Below are 23,154 nucleotides of genomic sequence, written 5' to 3'. Positions count from 1 at the left end.
ATTGCCTGTCAGTCTGACCCTACCTGCTTAGTTGATACGAAAAACCTTGGTTCCAGTATACAGACACTGTTGTCCTTTAGAAACTTAGACTTCCAGTCAGTAACCCCGTTGGTCCTTAGGTGGAGATACTCTTGACATCTCTAGATGAAAGTGTCAAAAAAAAGTTCCAACTTGACCAACATCCAAGAACATAGTACTGCCCAGATAATCAATGCAGCGGACTGCTGACATCTTCCATTTTCAGGAGGATGCAACATAGTTCTTGTATGGACAACTTTTTCTAAATACCGCCATCAAGTGTTTGAGGCAACTTTGATACACCACTGCAACTCGATTTGTGGCCACATTCCTCTGTTAGAGAGGATGAGAGAACACTGAGTGCCTCTGCTTATCCTACTGCCATCCAACTCAATGGCGTTGTGTGCCGAATGCAAAAAGGACGTTACAACCAACCATGAACATCCGCCCTAGCCTCCTCTGTCAAACTGACTGAGTGTGGTACACCTTTTTTTCAGGCGGAGAATCTACAACAGATAATGTAACAGTCCCCGGAACATTGCATGGACGGATGTTGCCTGGATTGTGGACGATAGTAGTCGCGCCAATTAGAATGAGGTACACCATTTTCATTGTCAAATTCTCAACAACCACTCACTTGCCAAACATACCATTAAAGTTTAAGACCTCAGGCACAACCACACCCAGGAGGTACCACTACTTCCCGAAACCGGTCTAAACCCAGCATCAGATTTACAGTGACCATCCCCCACGGCTACAAGTTTGCAAGACAAGACATAATCAACAAACCAGCCGGAGGACTTATTATGATCTACCAAAAGCAAATCAACTGCTCCATTATCTCAGCTAACACCAAGGATCGCCAACAATCCATGGTCTTCAACCTCTGCTCCTCGATCACCACTATTTTAAGAGAGCCCTACTGTAGAGACCTCTTGGACTGAGATCCACCTTCCACTCAACAACAGAGCACCTCATTGCACCTGTGGCACTAGCATTCAACTCCACTCTATTTGGCAACCTCAGCTTTCACCTAGAGGGCCAGACTGACACAGACACCAACAATCTCTTAGAAGACCAGAGTATCTTATGACTTTTCCATCAAGTAAATGGCTCCACCGATGCAGCAGGACACCTCCTCGACCCCATCTTCACCAACTTACCCAACATTATGACGGACAAGCCCACACCACTCACCTGGACCGATCACTCCCTCGTCAGTTTCAGCCTGCACCTACCCAACCAGTCTACAACCACTCACACTCAGACCTCCCAGGGCAACTGGAACAAGATCCCAGAAGACATTTGTATCACCGAGCTTCAGTAAAAATGCCCCCACCACCTCCACGACCCCACCTGTTCCATTGTGGACCTCAACACATGGATCACCACCTGCTCAGACTCCATGGATGCCAATAAAACCGCCTTCATAACCCAGGCCCGGCCGCAAGCAAGCTGGTACACAGAGGACCTCGAGCTCACCAAGTGTCACTGCAAGCAAATGGAACAATGGTGGCGCTACACACACGACAACATCGAAAGACACCTACAAATCAGCCCTTTAGATTTACCACCAACTAATCAGAACCACCAAGAGCCTGGCCCTCACTGATCGGATGCAAAACAGCTCCAACACCTCGAAAGAAATCTTCGTCAAAGTGAAGACATTCTTATTATTTCCACCAGCTCCACGTCCATCATCCTCTCAAAGAAACTGTTTCCTACTCTCTCATTACTTCAACAACAAAATCAACATCTACAACAACTCTGTCACCAACAGGATCTCTCAACCCTACTGAAGAAAGCCTTGGCCGAGCCCATGACACTGCCAAACAAAAGACCCATCTCCCGCCTCCCCTACCCGGCCAAAGTCTGAGAGAAGCTCACCAACATCCAACTAGCCGACTACCTCAATGCTAACTACATCCCAGACCCTTCCCAACCTGACTCAGGCCTACCGCAGCAAAGACAGCCCTCCTCATGCCCACCAAACACTAGGATGAAGAGATCTTTAACGAACGAGGAAATAGTTGATAAGTAAATAAAAATAATGTACCTTAAGATACAAGGTTTAAAAATTAAGTCTCATAAACCTTAGTACAAAAACAAAACAAAGTAACCTAAATGTGCGCCATGATCCTTCACACATTTTGCGACATACACCTAGCTCCGCAATCTATGACGTCAGTATTGAATAAATACAAAGGAAATACTGCCCTCTAGTGGATATAAGTTAATAAAACAATCTAACAAAACAGATGAAAACATCTTCGATAGAAAGATGTCCCAATGGTATCCGTTTAGAAAGGGTGCAGGTACCTGTGCTGGCATACACAGTTTTGCAAATACATATTTTCAATGGACATTTCGCTGTAGTGACATTTAATGTCACATTACGGACGAGCGTAATCTTGTACCCCTGCCTACCACGCCACCCTTCCAGCACAGCTCTGCTGTCTTACGCTTAAAGACACGACTTCAGCAGTTTCTATACTAAAAGGTATTTGTTTTGTCAATATAAACATAGAGCAGGCCGTTCGGTAAAGAGACTACAATTCAGGAAAGAAAAAAAATACGTGGATTAAAGGGCTGCCTAGAGCAGAATTAAGAGGCCAATAGCACAGTGTACTAAACAAAAGTAAATCTGCAGTACTTAATGTGCCTATTCCAAACAAAAGAGAAACCAACACTGCGCTGGCAGAGGAAATAAGAGCAATGTTGCAAGGATTTTTTTCCCCAAAATGTAATTCACAATTGCTTTGCATAGTGCGGACGCAACCCATAAGAGGTTCAAAGCACTTTACACAGACACATTTTTTTATTTTTTTTTACTTCATAGTCAACAGCAAGTGCAGAGGATAGACATCAATATAAGGCACAATTTACAACTTCAATTACACTTTTGCACATTATCTAAGGATATGGCTTGTCAATGTGAATTAACGTGTTCACGCCAGGGGGCAGACAGTCTCCTTGTATTGTTGTAAGCACATTGTTTCCTATTGTGAAGATATGTGTTCCAATGCAAAACTTTCAATAAAGTTGGTTATTAAAAAAAAGTATCATTCTCAAGAATCTCTTATACACAGACACCATCAAAACCACTAACCAGAGAAAATAATTGGTCCTGATCTCATCAGTCAAACTCATCTATCACTGTAATCAATACTTCTAAACTAACAAATGTACAACTCATCTTGTAAGGGAAGCATAATGAACCAAAATAACTTGTTCACTGAACACTTCCCGCTGGAGACTAATCCACAAATAACTATTTCCTTCTCCTCTTGCCACCTGTTACAAAATCTCCAATTTCCACTAAAACCACCATATGGAGGCCCTCACAAAGATCCTTGCACCTCATTACACAAAGCAAAGGAAGGGAAGAAGCAAACAAGAACAGGATAGCAAATAAGGAATGAATGAAATAAGACGAAGAATGGAAAGAAATAAAGCTGAGAAGTAACAAAATCAGCTATGAAAAATGGAGAGAAGAAAAGAAGGAGGAAGGAAATAAGTAATGCAGGAAAGGCATTAGGAGGAAGCCATTATCCAAGTGGGCCTAACTCACAGCCAAAAAGGCTGTTGGCTTCAGTTAAACTAATTAGACTTAAACGCATGATGACGAACATTTGTAAGTGACATGCCTACAACTGTAAACGTAGTGCTTAATTGAATGCATGTTGAGGGAGATGAGCTCCATATTTCACTGGATCCCCACGTTCCAACACTCCCAAAGTAAGCAGAAGATGCCTGATTTTTTTTCTTAGACTCGTTAAAAGTTGTTTTTTCCAAATGCATTTTACACCAATGCAATTTATCAGAAAAGTACGGTTGTCCAGTCTAATAAACACACTAATTATTATTAAGTATTGACATTTGTACTTGACTGAAAGGTACTTCCAGTACACATTTCTTTCAGTACACACAAATTTCCGGACAGGCTGGCTCTCTCCTTGAGCACAGCGAAGTAAAACAACATATACGGCTTAATGCCAACATTTGGAAGCAAGAAAAAGGGAACGTTTAAAAAACAAAACAAAAGAATTTCTTTTACTTGCATTGATTTGAAGGCAATTTTAGGCAGAAGACAGCAAAAATAAAGCTGTATTTGGATTACAAAATCGTGAGTCGTCCTGCTGAGAGAGGTCTATTGGCACATATGACATGGATAGAAATGGAAGTTCATGCAAATATTCTTCAAGCGCAGAAACACTTTGGCAATGGGGCCTACATGCATAGGGGTGCCATCTAGCACGGTAAGTGGGATAAAAAAGTTTGAGAAGGTACTATAAAAATGGCATGGGCAAAGGAATGTAACTAGGAATATTTTATTAAAGGTGCCTTAGTAATATGAAACACCCTGTGTATATGATTATAATACCTTCCTCAGCTTCATCACAATTATTTTCAGGGAGAAAAATGAAAGTACTCTCGAGGCCGGGCTTATATCCCACCCACTCTCCCCAAAAAATAACAGTGGGGAGCCACAGACAATGGCTAATGGGTCAAGGGAGCCGCGGGTCAAAAAAGTTTGGGATCCACTGGCTTACAGGGCTTAAATTAATAATCCCAAATGCTATCTTTGTGGTAGTGTGAGAGCAGTTTAGGCTTATCAGAGGGTAGTGTTAAGCATTTGTTGCACACACACAGTCAATAAATGAGACACACTCTAGAAGAAACTCAAGACCAATTTAGAAAAATAACACAGGTTGTTATATAATTCTAGACACCAAGATCATTGGAATCAAGTAAGTACTTTAGACGTTATGGGTTTTTACAGGAAAAAACAGTAACCAATTACAGCTGTCAGATTTGAGGCACGAGCCTCAAACGCTGTAACGCTATCCTATGGGAGAAACATTCACTGAAAAGGTGCACTTATAAACGTTGCTCAGGATTACTCTTCTGGAATTAAGGTGCTTAGGGGCCAAGGTACATAGAACCACCCGCAGATCGAATTTACCTGCCCTGGTGTGCCTGGGTGCAGCGGTTCTGGTCGCGATGGCAGTGTCAGAAGAAAAAGGCTACAAGTGGGTACAAGTCTGGCAGAACCTGAAGGGGGGGCTCGGCTCTTGAGGATCTCTGGAGCAAGGGGGCACCATCGGTTGGCTCTGACTCGGGCGCAGAGGTGTTGTGTCGGTGAGTCGCTTGCGTTGAAGGCTCACTTCTTGGTGTAGACCCGATGATGGGGGCAAACAGGACATCAGGGCCACTCTCTGTGCTGGCCTCGGTGATGCCAATGTCCCTTGTCGGTAGGTCGGTCTTGGCAGTGTTGCTGGCCGGACTGGACATTTAACAAGCATTGGCTGCTGCAAGGGCTCAGGTACACCGGGTATTGATGCTGGAGGGTCTAGCAGCTCGAGACTCACTGGGGACATGGGCCTGTCCTCTGGGAGTCACAAATTCCTCTTCCTGGGGGTGCTGTTTTCTATGTGCACCTGGCGGTCAGCAAAACAGTGTACCGGGCAGATGGGGTCGGTGCCTACAGGCTGCAGAGGCGTGGTTCCTCCACTTCAAAGGAAATGCGGGCTAGTTGGCAAAGAGCTAAAGCCCTCCAAGGTTTTAGGAGAATACACAGCTGTAGGGCGAATTGGGTCTTTGCAATACATTTTTGGGGCAGCATAAGGCAGGCAGGGTTTTGCGCTAAATCCAGAGCTGGTCCACAGTTATTGTATTTTCATCTCTTCTTGGTCCTTCTTTTCTCAGAAGACAAATCTGAGTTCCTGGTGTCAGGGGGCCACCTAAATACTAAATTTAGGGGTGTTAAGTTGAGTGTAAGGTAGTACCCAATGGGTTACCTATCCCTGGGGTGATTACACCCCCTATATGACAACCTACTGGTGAGAGTGGGCATTAACCTGACTCAGAGTTCCTAGTTCCACTAAAAACAAGATGGTGGAAGAACCCTTCTTTTATTGTTCACTTCTGGTAGCCCACCTTAGGGGTGTGGCTAGCCAGAGAGGGAACACGACTTCTCACTAGCTAATTTTCTCGCCTGTCCTGGTGGCAAATGGGCCTCAGGGCTGTGGGTGTCAGCTCCCAGGTCTGGGGGAGCCAGGGTTGCATATCAAAGGCGGTAGAGGCTTTGAAGCCTCGGCCCTGGATATGCTAAAACACTAGCCATCCTGCTGGAGGAGGTGAGACGGTGGCAGAGTCTCTGACCCGCTTGCCGGTCAACCTCGCTCCTTAGGGCTTTTAAAATTACGTGACAGTGATTGTGTCACTTTTTAGAACTGAACTAGCGCTAAATGTGTAAAATTGTGTTTTATTTTTAAAATTGAAAACCGCATTGCACGCACTACTCTTCATCAACACTTGCCTCTAGTTTCACTGTCATGCCTCCACAGTTGATTATAGCGCTGCTTGCCGCCTCCCAACTCCCATCGTAGCAAGGGGGTGGTAGGCATTTGCAGCACTTCCGGTCCCACTAGGAGCGGTTAGCGCTCTAGTGGCTGCACCCAGGGCTATTTAGGCAGAGCACCGGGGGAGCTCGCGGCGGGAAGGAGACGGTGGCAGAGTCTCCGACCCGCTTGCCGGTCAACCTCGCTCCTGAGGGCTTTTAAAATTACGTGACAGTGATTGTGTCACTTTTTAGAACTGAACTAGCGCTAAGTGTGTAAAATTGTGTTTTATTTTTAAAATTGAAAACCGCATTGCACGCACTACTCTTCATCAACACTTGCCTCTAGTTTCACTGTCGTGCCTCCACAGTTGATTATAGCGCTGCTTGCCGCCTCCCAACTCCCATCGTAGCAAGGGGGTGGTAGGCATTTGCAGCACTTCCGGTCCCACTAGGAGCGGTTAGCGCTCTAGTGGCTGCACCCAGGGCTAGTTAGCCCTCGCACCTTCCCGAGCGCGCAGCGATCGCGCGCAGTCCCGCCGAAGACCCGCCAAAGAGCTGCCCGTCTGCGCCCGTCCGCGACAGGACGGGGCCAGGGGCCTGCAACTCTGCTGCTATTGGTATAATGGACGGCCCCACAACCCCCCCTTGTATCAGGTATACCTCAAATGCCCTCCTTGCCTTACAACCTCAGAGCAAATTCAGATGTACTAACAGACTGTCTGCATGCCCCGAAGGGCCATTCTCCTGTATTTCATGCGGGTTTCAAGCCACCTTCTCCCACACTATAGTCGGGTGCCCCTGTGATAATTTAGATACTCCTAAAGGCTGGAAAAGCTTTTTATTAAATGTAAGATCCCTCCCAAAACATCACATACAACTCTGGGACTTGATACATAGCATCAAACCAGAGATTTGTTTCATAACTGAAACCTGGCTTAAACCCCACACCATCCCCACTATCACCTTAGGAATACCTATGGGGTACAAAATTCTGCGCCAGGACCGACTTGAGAAAGTAGGAGGCGGGACCGCCATTATATATAAAGACACTCTGAATATTAGAATATTAGAACAAGTAATGCTACCTACTATGGAAGTAGTGATTTTTCACCTAAAAGCTAGCCCTAAGGTACACTGGAAAGGGGCACTAGTATACCGCCCACGCGGACCTAATGCTGGTTTTTCCCTAGCCTTGGCTGAACTCTTAGCTCCTTACATTAAAACCAATGAAAATGTTATCCTACTCAGAGATTTTAATTTTCATATTGATGCTGCAGACCATCCTGATACAAAAGCACTTCTGACAGATCTTGCCTTGCTGGGCCTTCACCTTCGTAACATTGGCCCTACCCATATAGGTGGCCACACCCTGGACTTAATTTTTATTTCCCTCCCTAACGTTTATTGTCATCCTCCTAAATACATTTACTGGTCTGATCACAAAATGCTAGACTTTTCTTTTCCGCATCTACCTGAGTCTACTAATCACCCTATTACGCAGCCTGTCAAACGTAGACCATGGCATAAAGTCACTCCTGCCAGATTTGCACAAGTTTGGAAGCAGCCAATATTTTTAAATTCGGATGACGTTGAGACATCCCTCTCTAAATTCAACTCTACACTGATGACAGCCATTAACACACTAGCTCCTCAGAAAACTGTTAAACAGCCAACCACAGCTAAGAGGGAAACATGGTACACTGAGGCCCTCAAAGTAGAAAAGCAAGGGTGTAGGAAATTGGAGAAGCTGTGGAGACGGACACGTAAGGGAGAATATATGGATCGATGCTTGGTAGCCATGACCACTTATTATAAAAATATAAAAAAAGCGAGGAAAATCAGTCTCACCTCCCAAATAACAGAGGCAGGCAACTCTACTCGAGAGCTATTTAAAATTATACAGGCCTTCACTAATCCAGTAATGTGTGAGAGCCCAGATATTTTTTCCCAAGATCTTTGTAATAAAATCTCTCAATTTTTCGAGGGCAAAATTGAGGGGATATATAAAAAAATTCTGAAAGTCGCAGGTCCTTCAGAGACTGAGACCTCTGAAATTTCCCCAATGGTGACCCATGGGAATACCCTTCATGTAATCCCTGAAATAACTCTACAAGATCTGACTACACTTATCAACAAAATGAAAACCGGCTCCCCCACTGATTTGATCCCTGCTAAAATGATCTCCCCTCTGACGGAATCATTAGGCCCCACTATTCAAAAACTAATGAATCTTTCCTTTGCCGAAGGACAACTCCCACAACCCTGGAAAGAAGCGGTAGTGAACCCTATACGCAAAAACACCACTCTACCTTGGTCAGAACTCTCCAACCTCCTCCCTATTTCCCTCCTCCCTTTTATTAGCAAACTGGCTGAGAAACACGTTAATACCATCATTTCCAGCTTTATCGAGGCGACAGGGGGCCTGGACCAATCACAATCTGGGTTCAGGCCCAACCACAGCACTGAATCGGCCCTCCTCTCGGTGACTGATAAGATCAAAATGTCACAGGATAGAGGGGGATCCATGATTCTAGTGCTGTTGGACCTGTCTGCGGCCTTTGATACCGTGTCTCATAACATCCTTCTCAGCTGTTTGCAGGGAGTGGGGATTGGAGGCTCAGCACTATCTTGGCTGGAGAGTTTCCTTTCGGGGAGGTCGCAATCTATCAGCCCAGGCCCCTATCGCTCCATCTCGAGGGAACTCACGAAGGGGGTGCCACAGGGCTCATGCCTTAGCCCTACATTGTTTAATGTATACGTGGCACCCCTTGCTGAGATTGTGCGGAAGTATGGGTTCACACCGGTTTCCTACGCTGATGACACCCAGCTTCTCTACCCTTTCAGCTCCCTTGGCCCTAGAGTCATGGAAAAATTTGCTGAGGGTATGAGAGCAGTGTCACATTGGATGGCTGCAAACTGCCTCCAATGTAACGTTGCAAAAACAGAGGTTACGCTCTTCGGCAAAGCAAGTCTCCTGTGGTCTCCAGACTGGTGGCCGCTGGATTTGGGTCCAATTCCAACATCAAAGCCACATGTTAAAAACTTAGGGGTAAAAATTGATCAAAAATTGACCCTTAAGGAACATGCCAACTATATCGCAGGACAGTGCTTCCACACTATTGGCCTTCTAAGACGAGTCTTCCCATATCTTCCGGACACCTATAGGAAGACACTCGTAGGAGGCTCTGATTACTAGCCGCCTGGACTACTGCAACGGCCTGCTGACATTAGCAAATGCAGATGCAGTAGGCCGTTTGCAGGTAGTTCAGAATACTGCAGCCAGATTGGTCATGAGTGCACCGGCTAGGACTCCCTTTAAGCCGTTGTTGGATGAGCTGCATTGGCTCCCTATACGGCAGCGTATCAGCTTCAAGATATGCTGTACGGTCCACAAGTGCTTATATGGGGATAGTCCTAAATACCTGTCTCAATCATTGGAGCTGTATCAACCCAGCCGGTCACTCCGTTCAAGCAACCAAGCTCTTTTGAAACCCCCTGCAACAAAAAAATCCAGACAGGGAGACCGAGCATTTTCCTCAGTTGGCCCTGCCTTATGGAATAAACTTCCAACAGACCTGAGAATGACCACCAACCATCTGTCCTTTAGAAAGGCATTAAAAACTTTCCTCTTTCAGGAAGCATCTCAGACTCTTTAATCATCTCCTTCTGACTCTGATAATGCTCTGACCGGCAAAGCGCGGAGATACCCTTACGGGATTGAGTCCAGCGCGATATAAGAAACTAAAAAAAAAAAATAATAAAAAAAAAAAAGGTGTGAACACTTTCCTCTGGAGCAGGCATTGTTCCTGATCTCAGGGAATTTTCGAAATAAGATTTCTTGTTAGTTACTTTTGGGCATGGTCATTGTGAACAGATGTTTTCAGTTTCACTCCTCCGTGCCTGGATTTATTTGGCCATCTGTATGAAAGGGCCTCCTTTTGACATGGTCACCACCACATTTTGCCCTAGTACTGATGCTTTTCGAATGAAAGTTCACTTGGTCCCAGCTAACCAGGCCCCTGTACCAGTGTTACAGTGCCCTGTCCCTAGTGTACAAGGGGTACCTTTTACTAGGGACAGGGCACTGAAACACTGGTACAGGGGCCTGGTTAGCTGGGACCAAGTGAACTTTCATTCGAAAAGCATCAGTACTAGGGCAAAATGTGGTGGCGACCATGTCAAAAGGAGGCCCTTTCATACAGATGGCCAAATAAATCCAGGCACGGAGGAGTGAAACTGAAAACATTTGTTCACAATGACTATGCCCAAAAGTAACTAACAAGAAATCTTATTTCGAAAATTCCCCTGTGCAGGATAGACAGACCTGAACCGCCCTGCCCGCACCAAGAGGTTCCAAACAAAAATTGATCAAACTTACAAAGGCCTTTTTTAGGGCAAGCAATATCCTGTGATAGAAAGACCTTGTGAAACAGGGCTTTAGAACATAAAGCAGTGGAAAGGTGAAGGTCTAGACTAATAAGGAAGAACCACAGACAGGGCTTCCTGTAGACAAGAACACCTAATTAACTAGGGGTGTGAAAGTAATTTTGCTGTGTGACCTGGACATATCATTTGGAGTCAAGAACAACAAAGTTTCATGTTTACATTCTCCACTGGAGTAGGCCCAATGACCTGCAGCAAAAACCTTCAATTTCCTAGTAAGACTGCTAACGCTATGCGTATGTGAAAAAGGACTAACAGACACTTAGGTATGATTTTTATCCAAATGTATAAGCTGTCAAAACTTGTATACATGATTCATTAGTGCAAAGCCTTTACTATTAGGGTGAGTACTCCAATAAATACTGGTAGCTCAGCTTGCATTACCAAAAGAGACTCTAGTATAAAAACGTATACAACATGTAAAAAAAAGTATGGCTATTTATGCTTACAGAATGCGCCCTGATTCCATGCAAATACATTAAAAGCATGAAAGCAAGACTGGTAATTGATTCCTTTGCAAATAAAACACACAAGAAAAAAATAGCAACTTGAAGTAAAATGGATTATTATTTGATGTGGACAAATGTCCATCTCAAAGGAGAAGGTCTCTGTGAGAAGTTGGCCCGATATGCAGCGTTCGCTATTCTAGCGACCACTATGTATCGTTCCAAACGACCCTTATGGTGATTGGTTGTAAGTCAACCTTAGACCAGCTATCCTAGTAGCGTGGATACGAGCAGTCTTCGGGCTAAACTCTAGAGGGCGTGTTAAGCCAGCTGTTATACCATCACATACCCCTTGAACACCAAGTGAAAGGACACCACACAAGTGTTATGAAAATAAACAGTATATTTATTAGAATCACAACAGCCCTGTACTCTTTAGGAGGACAGGGTACTAAGCACAGAACCAAAGCTCTTAGAAAATACTTCAAGTGCACAATTTAAAACAAGTGCCCGAGGGCACGGAAAGTTTAGTGGTCTCGGGCGGACCCGATAAGGCAAGTCGGAAGCGAGGGACTCGGGACCCTAGAGTAAGGAGGCTATGCAGGCACCGAAATGCCGAAGTTACCTAGCCACGAGGGCTGCGGCTGCACAAGTCTTACAGGCGTCGGGGGGTCTTCGCTGACGAGCCAGGAGCCGGAAGAAAAGGAGTTGCTGGCCGGCGACCAGTGATGAATAGTTCGTAGAGATCCAAGCCTGGATCAGTGATCGTGGATACCTGAAAGCAGAGGGGACCAAGTTCGTACTACTAGCCAGTAGTCAGAGGGTACCAGGAAGGCACCGGATGGCCGTCACCTCGACTAGGTGAGTGGGCGACGCTACGCTCTGCAGTCTCACAGACCAGGAGGCGTTGTCGGCGACCAGGATGGAGGTGCGAGCTGTCCCACGAAGGTTGATGCTGTCGGCGTCGCTGGGCCCAGGATTGGGGCAACAAGCCTTGGCAGATCTCAGGGCCACGTGGTGGGCCTAAGATGGCGTCTTGAGTGGACCAGGAGGGTCCGGGGTGCTCCTCTCAAAAAAAAAGGGAGCAGGGCCGATCTGGAGCAACCAGACCAGCAGCGTTGGTTATCGGATGTCGTCAAAGAAGGGCACAAGCCAGCGGCTAGTGACCAGACAACGTGCTGAGCAGCGAGCAGAAGGGCCCCACGCAGATCGTGGAGATGCTGGGAGACTGCACTTCGGTGCTGGAGCTACTCAGGGTCGGGGCTTCTCGGACCCCAGAGCACTCACCAGAGAATTGCTTCGATGGTCGTGCTGATTAAGAAAGCGCGCAGGTTTTGATGATGGCCGGTCCCTCGAGGTCTCGTCGCACCCACAGATCTCAGCTGAGCTGACGACGTGGGTAGAGGTCAGAGGTGCCAGGGAAGCCGGTTCTCGTCGAGCTGGGCCGTCGGATCCTTGAGGAAGGACTTGCAGCAAACCGCAGAGTTCTTGGATGGTGCCTGCGGATGCAGGGTGACTACTCCTTAGCCACAAGGGAGAAATCTTGAGAAGAGTCTTGAAGTCCTTTCGTAGAAAGTATTCTTGATTCAAAGATGATCTGATTTGGAAGGGTCCCCGCTCCGACCTTTATCCTAAAGAAAGGGGTGGGTACATGACTAGGTCCTGCCCTAAGGGTGGGACCAGGAAGGGGGGTAGTTACACCCCTCTCCCCCTGCTGGACTTTCCCCAGGTCAGGGGCTGCGCGCCCCTGGAACTGGTTCTAGCCGGCAGATGCGTAGTGAGCACCGGGGTGCCACTCCGCAGTCACCTTCTTGCAAAGCCCTACCTACCCAGAATACACAAACCCTGTCTGGGACGGTGCGAACACCGCCCTTGACAGGAAACCCTTTGTCCAAGCTCTCCTTGCTGGAAGGACTCCCAGCAGCAGGAGGTCAGACTTGTGTCTGTGGTGGCAGCGTCCATTTTGTGGAGCTGAGGCTTCAGTTAACTTTAACCGGGGTTCACAGTTACGTACATGTCGTGTCCCTCTAGAAGGGCGGAATGCTAACCTCGTCGCCAGAATTGGTGAGGGGGCAGCATCCCGATTCGTATGACACCTTACTCGACATGCCTTGATAACGCATATCATATCGGTAACTTCGGTATCGCGTTATCATGGAACAGCCATTGGGTCTTGGTTCCGCAAGCTGCAACCGGGCTCGGCTCGTGCCAGAGCCCAATTCACACGGTTCCATGCACTCTGCCTTCAGGATTGTCAAGGCCTGCCATAGGAGTGACTGATAGGAACTCGGGTGTCCATTTTAAGGTTAGGTATAGGGAGACTACACCTACAGCAACGGGCGAGTACGCCACGTGGCCCCAGCTGTCGTGCAGCCAGTTGTGTCAGATTTAGATGGCCATCCAGGGGTGGCATAATACATGCTTCAGCCCCTGGTAGGCCCTGGGTACACCGATGCCCTGAGTTACAGGGTCTGACAGGGTGGCCCAGTTCCAATTGGGTAATGCACCTAAGGTACACATCAATTTAGCGAGAGAACAGCTAGGCTGTGGGTCTGATTGGCAGGCCCACAGCCCGAGAAAGTCGTAAACCAGTGAAACAAAAGCAAAAAGTCCGGGTGATCATAGGATTGCAGACCCTACTCTCCTACAGTCTCCACCTGCTAGATAGATGCCAGACAAATAAAATAAAATAACTGTGCTCAATCCCTGGTAGCGCAACTCAAAGCAGTCAGGCTTAAATCAAAGACAAAGTATTTAAGCAGGGCATGCAAAGTAGACAAATTCACACAAAAACAAACAATAAAATTCCACAACCAGTTGTAAAATAAATATAGAGAAAATGTTAACGAGTAAGGTCAAATAAATGTTACAACAATTCAAGGAGGGAAAAAAGAGATATGAATGTGTTAAGATTTAAGTTAAAATATCACCACAAAGCACTAGTGGTAGTCTATGGACTAGGACCTAGGTGCAATTTGAGGCTGGCCACTATAGAGCCCTGGTCTGATACAACAAGTGGATTGCCCCAGCGACAGTCTGAAAGACAAACAGTTTGACTAAGTTTCCAAGTCCCACTTTAGAAAGGTACTTTGTCCCTTTTTTGAAGTAAAGCACCGAAATTACCGGGGAAGAAGTTAAAACTCAATCCAATGCCTCAGAATTGCCGGTCAGATACTTTTTTCCCCACAGGTCCCCGGAGGCTCTTGAGAACGGGTCTCCAACCTTTTCTGTAATGAGAGCTACTTCTGACCAGTGAACATCGTTGTGAGCTAATGAAGGCCATGTAACTTGTGCATTATTACCAGGCACCCACTCGCCCAGCCTTATTGAATTTAAACTTAATGTCCATGGAGCACGATACTATGATTTGAAAAAAATACTGTGACTATAGGTACTATGACAGGGCTACCATGCGCATCAGTGAGTGCATGGTCTGTAGGGATGCATGAGCATGTGTGTGAATGAACGGGATATATGTGTACAGGTGACAGAGAGACTGTGTCATATGTACTTGTGGCACAGGAGATACTATACCTTTGACCCTGCTCGCAGGCAGGTCGCCCCCACACCGCCACTCGCCACCTGCTGACCCACTGCATTTTCTGTTTGCTTGCGCCCCCGTTCTGCCGCCGTCTTTCCCCCCGCCCCCTCCGCTCCCTACCCGGCCTTCCCGCCGCTGCCTCCCTGCGGCCTCGCCCCCCAGCACTCCCATTGGCCCCCCGCTCCCGCCTCCCAGCTGCTCCTCCCTCCCAGGCACCCTCATATGCAGGCCGAGAAGCGGGCACGCCGCTGCGCGCCTAAGCAAGCCCGTCTGCGCCCGTCCGCGCCCAGCACCAGAACCCCTGGACCCTACGAACGCCACAACACCAGACTCCACTACGACGCCAGCAGCCTCCACGCACTCAACACCGGCCGAAACCACACCTGCTTCCAGATCGCCCCGATACAGACCATTCTCCTGCCGCACCTGCAGCTTCACCTGCGACAGAAACACCAAACCTCCAAGGACCGGACCCAACCACCTCCGCTGCATACTCCTCAACACCTGTTCCGCACACAAACACGCCGTCGAGCTCTGGGATTTGCTCAACACCACCGCCCCAGACGTGGCCTTCCTGATCGAGACCTGGTGGAACGACTCCTCGGCGCCCGACATCGTCATAGCCATCCCGGACGGCAACAAGATCACCCGCAGTGACCATGCCAACGGAATCGGAGAAGGAATTGCCATCATCCACAAGTCAACCCTCAAAGTCGCCACCCATGCAGATGACACCCTCAACACCACCGAACACCTGCACTTCCGGATACACACCGACCCCAACAACACCCTCAGAGGAACACTCGTCTACAGACAACCCGGACCTCAAAATCAGTTCAGCGGCACCCACGCACTAGCCTCCACGGACTACATCCTCCTCGGGGACCTGAACTTCCACCTCGAGAACAACAACGACGCCAACTCCGCCATCCTGACAGACAACCTTGCCCTCAGACAACTCGTCACCACACCCACCCACGCCGCCGGTCACACCCTTGACCCCATCTCCTCCACAAGCTCCCAGGACGCCTTCAATCACACCACCGAACTCCACTGGACCGACCACCGCTGCATCCACTTCACATTCAAGAAACCAACTACGCACCATCACACCCAACAGCTGCCTCGCCGCTGTCGGAGCAAAGTCACCGAAGACCAGCTAATCACCTCCCTCGCCTAGAACCCACCGCTGACCCCACCAACTCTGACGTCGCAGCGCTCAGCCTGTGGATCGACAACTGCGCCAACACCCTCGCCCTGCTCAAGAAACCCTCCAAAAGCCACACCAGCAAGAGAGCCACATGGTTCACCAACGACATGGCTCCACAAACGCACACCAGACAACCACGCAGCCCACAAGGACGCTACCCGCAGACACCACCACCTCATCAGATTAGCCAAGAGATCCTCCTTCAAAGAACGCTTGGATAACAACGCAGACAACAGCAAAGAGCTCTTAAGCATCGTAAAGGAACTCTAAAGCGCCAACGACATCCCGCCCTTACAAGAACTATGCGACTCACTGGCCATCTTCTTCCACCGCATGATCGCGGACATCCACGACAGCTTTAACACCACGACTGCCCCGACTACGCCAGACTCCACCTCCCCTGAGAACACAACCAGCGCCAACCGCCTGACCTCCTGGTCCAACGTCAACGACGAAGAGACACGCAAAGTCATGAACTCTATCCACTCAGGATCTCCGTGTGACCAATGCCCACACCACATATTTAACAAAGCAGACGCAGCCATCGCACCCCAACTTCGGAAGCTCATCAACATCTCCTTCGAAACAGCAACATTCCGGGAAAGCAGGAAACACACCGAAATCAACGCCCTCCTCAAGAAGCCCAAAGCAGACCCCAAGGAACTCAAGTACTTCCAGCCCATCTCCCTGCTCCCATTTCCGGCTAAAGTCATCGAGACAATCGTCAACATGCAACTGACCCGCCACCTGGAAGACAACAACATCCTGGACCCGTCCCAGTCCGGATTCAGACGAAACCACAGCACCGAGACAGCCCTCATCGCCGGCACAGACTACATCAGGCGCCAACTAGACAACGGCGAAACATCAGCCCTCATCCTCCTGGACCTGTCAGCCGCCTTCGACACGGTCTGCCATTGCACTCTAAAGTCATTCCTCCTAGAAGCCGGAATCCAAGAGAAGGCCCTTGACGGGACCTTGTCCTCCCTCACCGGCAGAACCCAGAGCGTCCGCCTCCCACCCTTCCGATCCGAAGCCACCGACATCATCTGCGGCGTCACCTAGGGCTCATCCCTCAGCCCGACGCTATTCAACATCTACATGGCCCGCCTCGTACTAGTGGCCCGCCTTCACGACCTCAACATCATCTCCTACGCCGACAACACCCAGCTCATCCTCTCCCTCACCAAGGACCCACACACTGCCAAAACCAACCTCCACGAAGGAATAAAGGCCGTCGACGACTGGATGAGGAGGAGCAGCCGTCTGAAGCTTAACTCGGACAAGACGGAGGTCCTCATCCTCGGATCCACCCCCTCAGCCTGTGACGACTCCTGGTGGCCGACCACACTGGGAACAGCACCAACACCCACCGACCACGCACGCAATCTAGGATTCATCCTCGACCTTCCGAATGCTCCGCAGGATCTACAAGTGGATCACGACCGAAACAAGAAGAACGGTGACACAAGACCTCGTGAACAGCAGACTGGACTACGGAAACGCACTCTACCGAAACCTACACTGGCTACCCGTCCACAAGAGGATCATCTTCAAGCTCCTCTCCCACGCACACAAAGCACTTCATAACACCGGACCAGCCTACCTGAACAGCAGACTCAGCTTCCACATCCCCCACCCGCCAGCTCCGCTCCGCCAGCCTCGCCCTCGCCGCTGTCCCATGCATCCAATGAACGACCTCCGGCGGCAGATCCTTCTCCTACCTGGCCGCCAAGACTTGGAACACCCTCCCCACCCACATACGGCAGACCCAAGACCTATTCACCTTCAGAAGACTCCTCAAGACCTGGCTCTTCGAGCTGTAGCAGCCGCCCCCCCTCCCTCAGCGCCTTGGGACCCTCACGGGTAAGTAGCGCGCTTTACAAATACTCTGATTGATTGATATGTGGCAATGTTACATGTACAACACAAATATACCATTTTTTTTTTTAATGGGATGAATGTCAGGCTAGATGTATGATGCTTTTTTAAGTCGCAAATGGCCCGATTTGCAGAATCGGGCCGTTTGCGACAGGAAAAAAGCAGTTCTCTATGTACCAAACCCTATTTTACAATTTCATAACCTATTACCGAATGCAATTTGGTGGTAAGGAGGGGTGTATTTGGGGCGTCCCTTCCTGATAGCAACTCACAGAGTTATGTGTGAATGTTTAGCGACCAAAATGCAATAGCAAAACATGAGCATTGTACCGCGTACTCAAGTAGGTGGTAACCCATTTGCAAATGGGAAGGAGGTCCTAAAGGGACCCTTCTCCTTTGTGAATGGTAGTAAAAATGTTTTATAAGAGCAGGCAGTGGTCCCACAGATCACTGTCCACACAACATGAAAAGTAAACTTTTCATTTTTCCTTTTTAAAACTCATCCCGTTTTCCTTTAAGGAAAATGAGCTGCATTTAAAAAAAAAAAGAAAGAATACAAATTTCAAAAGCAATTACAGACATGGTGAAATGAAATGAAAATGGGTCTTATAAAGCGCACGTAGCTGCCCGTAGGCGTCCAAGCGCGAAGACTTGAGTAGTTATCCAGCAGGGCATGGGGCCGGGGGGGAGCTAGTTGTGAGACAAATTATATCAATTGCTTTAGACACTGGGCCGAGGAGGGGTCTACTTGTTAAACAAAAACGTTTTCAATTGCTTTCGAAAGGAGGTCAATTGCGGATTGGACCTCAGGTGGAGAGGGAGGGTGTTCCATAACTTAGCCACATTAAGGGAAAAGGAACGGCCTCCTATTCTTGTTCTTCTGAACTTGGGCACCACGGCCAAAAAGGCATTGGCCAAGCGCAGTTGTCTGCTAGGCTGGTACCGAGTGATTAGGGGGGCATTGATTACTGGGCCAGTTTCCCAAAATGCCTGGTGTGCAATACATAGGGACTTGAAACTAATTCTGTCCTTAACAGGAAGCCAGTGCAGGCTTATTAGTCCGGGTTTGGCAGACTATCTGCAAGGAATTTGCAGTAAAGTGTGGGCCGCACAGTTTTGAATGACTTGTAACTTTTGCAAAGTTGAGTCGGGGCTCCCAAGTACAGAGCGTTACCAAAATCCAAACGAGATTGGATCAAGCCCTGTATCACCACATGGTGGTCTACTGGACCCTCGATATCGTACATCTGGCGCTTATAGTGCAGAAAAATGTTCTTTAGAAATGTTTATAATAACAAACATTTTTCTGCACTATATACTTCTTCACTATAACAATATAAAAAATGGCTTAGTTTTTTATTATTATGAATATGCCAGTGTTGTCTACTAGCCACTGGGAACAAGAAGCCTTCTGTGTGTAAATGCAACACTTTGAAATGGGAGAAAATTCGACTGAAGATTTAACTTTATATGCATTACATAAAACTAATCTTTTTAATTTTCTCTCATCTCAAAGTGTCTTTACAAGCAGCAGGCATATTAATCCAAGTGGCCTGTAGACAAGGTGCCATATTTAATACAGTCATTTGTTAACATGTGAGGAATTTAAAGTGAAGACACATGCTACATAAAACATTAGGACTTAAATGATTTAATTTAAAATAGAGAAAAACATTAAGACAATGCTTCATAGAAATATTTTTCTTCACTTTAAATTTCTCCCATTTAGAACAAAATTACTGTATTTCAATTTTAAATATGGCACTGTGTCTACCAATCACTAGGAGCAAGATGCCCGCTGTTTGTAATAATGATACTTTGAAAAGGGATTACATTAAAATGAAGTGCTAACATGATCATTAAGTTAACTCTTCATTTTAATTTTCTCTCATTTAAAAGCATTCAGAAATATAATTTTGTTCTTCTGCTCCAATATAGAGATGAGAACAACTTTTTTTCAAGAGTTAAATACCTCAGTGCTTCAGTTCTAAACCTCTGTGAAACACATGGGCCACAAATCTGATTGAGCACTGCTCATTATCAGGCTCCCCTTTCTGCAGTTGGAATATAATGTAAAATAAACATAGCCTTTCCTTAACTTTAAAAGGAAAACATAACATATTTATTACAGTCCTAAGTTGAAAATGAACTCAAGGCTGGGAGTTTCTTTAAAGGTTTGGCCAAGTAGTTTTTTTTACGAAATTCCACACTCTTGTTCACCCAGGTGCCTAGCCAAGATAATGGCAGAATAAAATTCTTTTTGACCATCATCCTCTTGAGTGACACCTTTCTAGTGTCTGAAAAGATGGAGTCTGAATGAGGAGGGGGCACATCACGGGAAGGAATCAAACAAGTGGAAAGCAAACCCTTGTGTTGTTACACGTCCACAGCTCTGCAGGGTAGCAACAATGAAAATACAGGTGCTGTTACCCAATTCTTTGATACACATTTTATCAACCATATGAGCTTTGAACCTAGGACTTTCAGGTTGCCCACATAATGCCCACAACTCCAACCAATGTCCATCTGTTCTATTTTAACGCCCATATATGATGGTTACCTTTATCTGCTGATAAGTCAGCTCTATTGGGTTTCTGTATCTACTGCAGAAATCTGGGTGTATCCACCAGGGGGTCTCAGCTCCCACTACCAGTAAAATAGCACAGAATATTAGCGTACCTATTGTAAAGCAGTGCATATAATCTGTGGGCCACAGGCCTGCCTGAGCAAGAATGCTCACTAAGTTATTACATTTGTTGCAGATATGTATGTGTAACCGGTAGGTTACACTTAGTAAGACAGCTCAGTGGAGTTTTCACCCCTGCAAAGAACTGAATTCAATGTGTAAGTTTGAATTCCTGCATGCTAACTAAATCTTTCATTTGCCCGTGGGTGAGAAATGAATACTACTGTTTAGGGTAACTGACACCTATCGTTGAATGCCAATTTGCATTCAGCACTACGCATATTGCAATGCTTAGTTTAATAATTCACCTGGACCTACAATACATCACGTATAAGAGGCATAGGTAAACATGCTATTTTTCCTATCAACAATATACACATCTCTGCTTTCATTGTTGTCTTATGCATCTCCGTTTTTAAAGTTTATGGTGGACAATTGTCTGCCTTCTCAGAGAACTTGAGAAAGTGTGCCACGTCGAACTCTCTCGAAGTGCTACGTCCACTTGGGAATTCAACAGACCCCACTTCTTTTGTTAACGACACAGCCGTCTGTTTTAGTAGCTCCGTTCCTCAGATACCGAGAATCTGCCTAATCGTTTACTTTTCCATGTTTGCGATTCCTACCTCTTTGTATCAGGCGGCTCCTGTGTCCGACCGTAGGATCCCCCTAACTGCAGGCTCATATCCGTGTGTCATTTCCTTACTTCTTCAAAGGGTAGTATATTCAAGACTCCACCGGAAATAAACAATGTCAGCAATAATAACACGCATAACTCCCTAATTTTCAACTCCACTGATGCGAAGAGTTTGTATTTCCCCACTCCTGGCCGATCTTCTGGTTGGTCTAAGAAGGCTTCACAAGCTACCGGAAATGAACGACTGATGGGAGTTGTAGTCCAGCTTTCCCTTGGCTGACACGCCGTAGATGCGTGTCACGCCCGACGCCCCCCTCTAGCACAGACTAAAGTCAACAGTGCGGTGGCCATCTTAAGAAAGGACATATGAAGGTAGAACACCCAACAGCGTCTCAGGAAACAGGTTTTGCTATCATTATGACGCGGAAAGACTGATAAGAATGCAATTGACAATCGTTTTGGCTTTTTCAAAATAGAAATATTTGACCACAGTTTATTTTACCACTGTTCTCTGTGTAACAAAGGTACAGCATAGGCAACAAAAGTCACACTTTTGCAGCAGCTAATCAAATTTACCACTGTCTTAAAGCGTTGGCAACGCCAATTTGGTTCTTGCCTTTTGGGTGCCCGTGCAACCTTTTGACTTTTTGGAAATGACACGGCCACAGATTTGTTTATTTTTCATTTACTGTTGCAAAATGGCAGATGACAGTCAGTCATCTGCCATGCAGTAAATATCAACACAAATAGAACATCAAAAGCGCATTTTGTAAAAGGAGCATCTTATAGCAAATTCCAGCTGCTAGGCCTCCTACTAACTAGTTTTTTTTTTTGTTGTTGAAGATTATGGATTTAAATTCCACGATACTGTTATTTCTTTGCCGCCTCTCATTTACTCATTGGCTCATTAACTCTGCTTTCGTTATTTGCTAACTTGGTCCTCCGATGTGTCTTTTTGTGGCGCACTGAGGAGTAAGAGAGTTAGCATCACTTGTCTGATCAATGAATTTACAGTGCCATATATGCCAACCCTCCAGAGGCAGTAGACCAGTGGTTCCCAAACTTTTTTGACCCGTGGCTCCCTTGACCTAATTGGCAGTTGGCCGTGGCTCCCCACAATTTTTTTTACCGGTGGGCCGTGTAATGTTCCTTACTTCTCCCACAAGTACACGCTGAGGCAGAGTGAAGTAAACAGTTCTGGGTTTATTCGGTTATGCAAAGTGTTACAGAGCTAAGGGCGCCGAGCGTCTAACTCTCTCCAGCTCCGGTCGCCAACTGCCGTTTTCCTCTGTTCGCGCCTTTCTCCTTACGTCTCTGCGCATGCGCGCCTATCCGCTCCAGTCTATGGCGTGACGCGTCATCGCGTATACGCGCATAGACTAGAGCGCATACCACATATCTCCCTCCTTTAATATAAACAAGGCTATAACATTTCCCCCAACAGGTTGAGTGTCCCCCCAGCAGTGAGTCTGAGTCTATGTGGGGCACCTAGGGGGGCGGCACCAATCTAGTGTCCATCCATCACAAAGTCTCTATAACGAGAGGGCACGATAACTGCCCTTCCGCTGCGGGTGTGTCTTACCGGCATGTTCTCTTCCCCTTCTGTCTCTCCTTGGGACCTCCCAGCTTCTCTCTGATCTGCTCTCTGCTCTGCATTCGCCGGTGTACCACCTCCGTCGGTAGGCCTAGCTCCCGGGACAACCACATCGTGCTCCTCACCTACACCTTCTTCGTGGTCTTCCGTGCCGTGCTCTGATGGGAGTCTAGCTTCCTGGTAGTCCATGCTTCTCTCGCCCTCCTCAGCCTTGGGCCAGACTATTATTTTATTGACTCTGGCCATTCGGTCTTGTGACCAGACCTTTCCGTCACTGAGGAGAGCTGCCCTACCTCGTACCTCCTTCACTTGTAGGGGCTGGCTGAACTTACTTTCGCCTTTCTTTTGTAGGGTA

At 47.2% G+C, this 23,154-nt stretch overlaps 1 protein-coding gene across 1 annotated transcript in view; it reads right to left on the bottom strand.

Moving 5' to 3' along the window:
* DDIAS (DNA damage induced apoptosis suppressor) overlaps positions 1-21,444 on the bottom strand; it is a 121,169-nt gene extending 99,725 nt beyond the window's left edge. The window contains exon 1 of the mRNA XM_086933911.1: positions 21,195-21,444. The gene's annotated coding sequence lies outside the window, so the exon portion shown is untranslated. The remainder of the gene's footprint in view (positions 1-21,194) is intronic.
* Between the last annotated feature and the right edge of the window lie 1,710 nt (positions 21,445-23,154).

This window comes from Lissotriton vulgaris, chromosome 8, assembly GCF_964263255.1.
Source record: "Lissotriton vulgaris chromosome 8, aLisVul1.2, whole genome shotgun sequence".
NCBI lineage: Eukaryota > Metazoa > Chordata > Amphibia > Caudata > Salamandridae > Lissotriton > Lissotriton vulgaris.
Note: the sequence above shows the minus strand (reverse complement) of the source record. Positions and strands in the feature narration are given on the sequence as shown.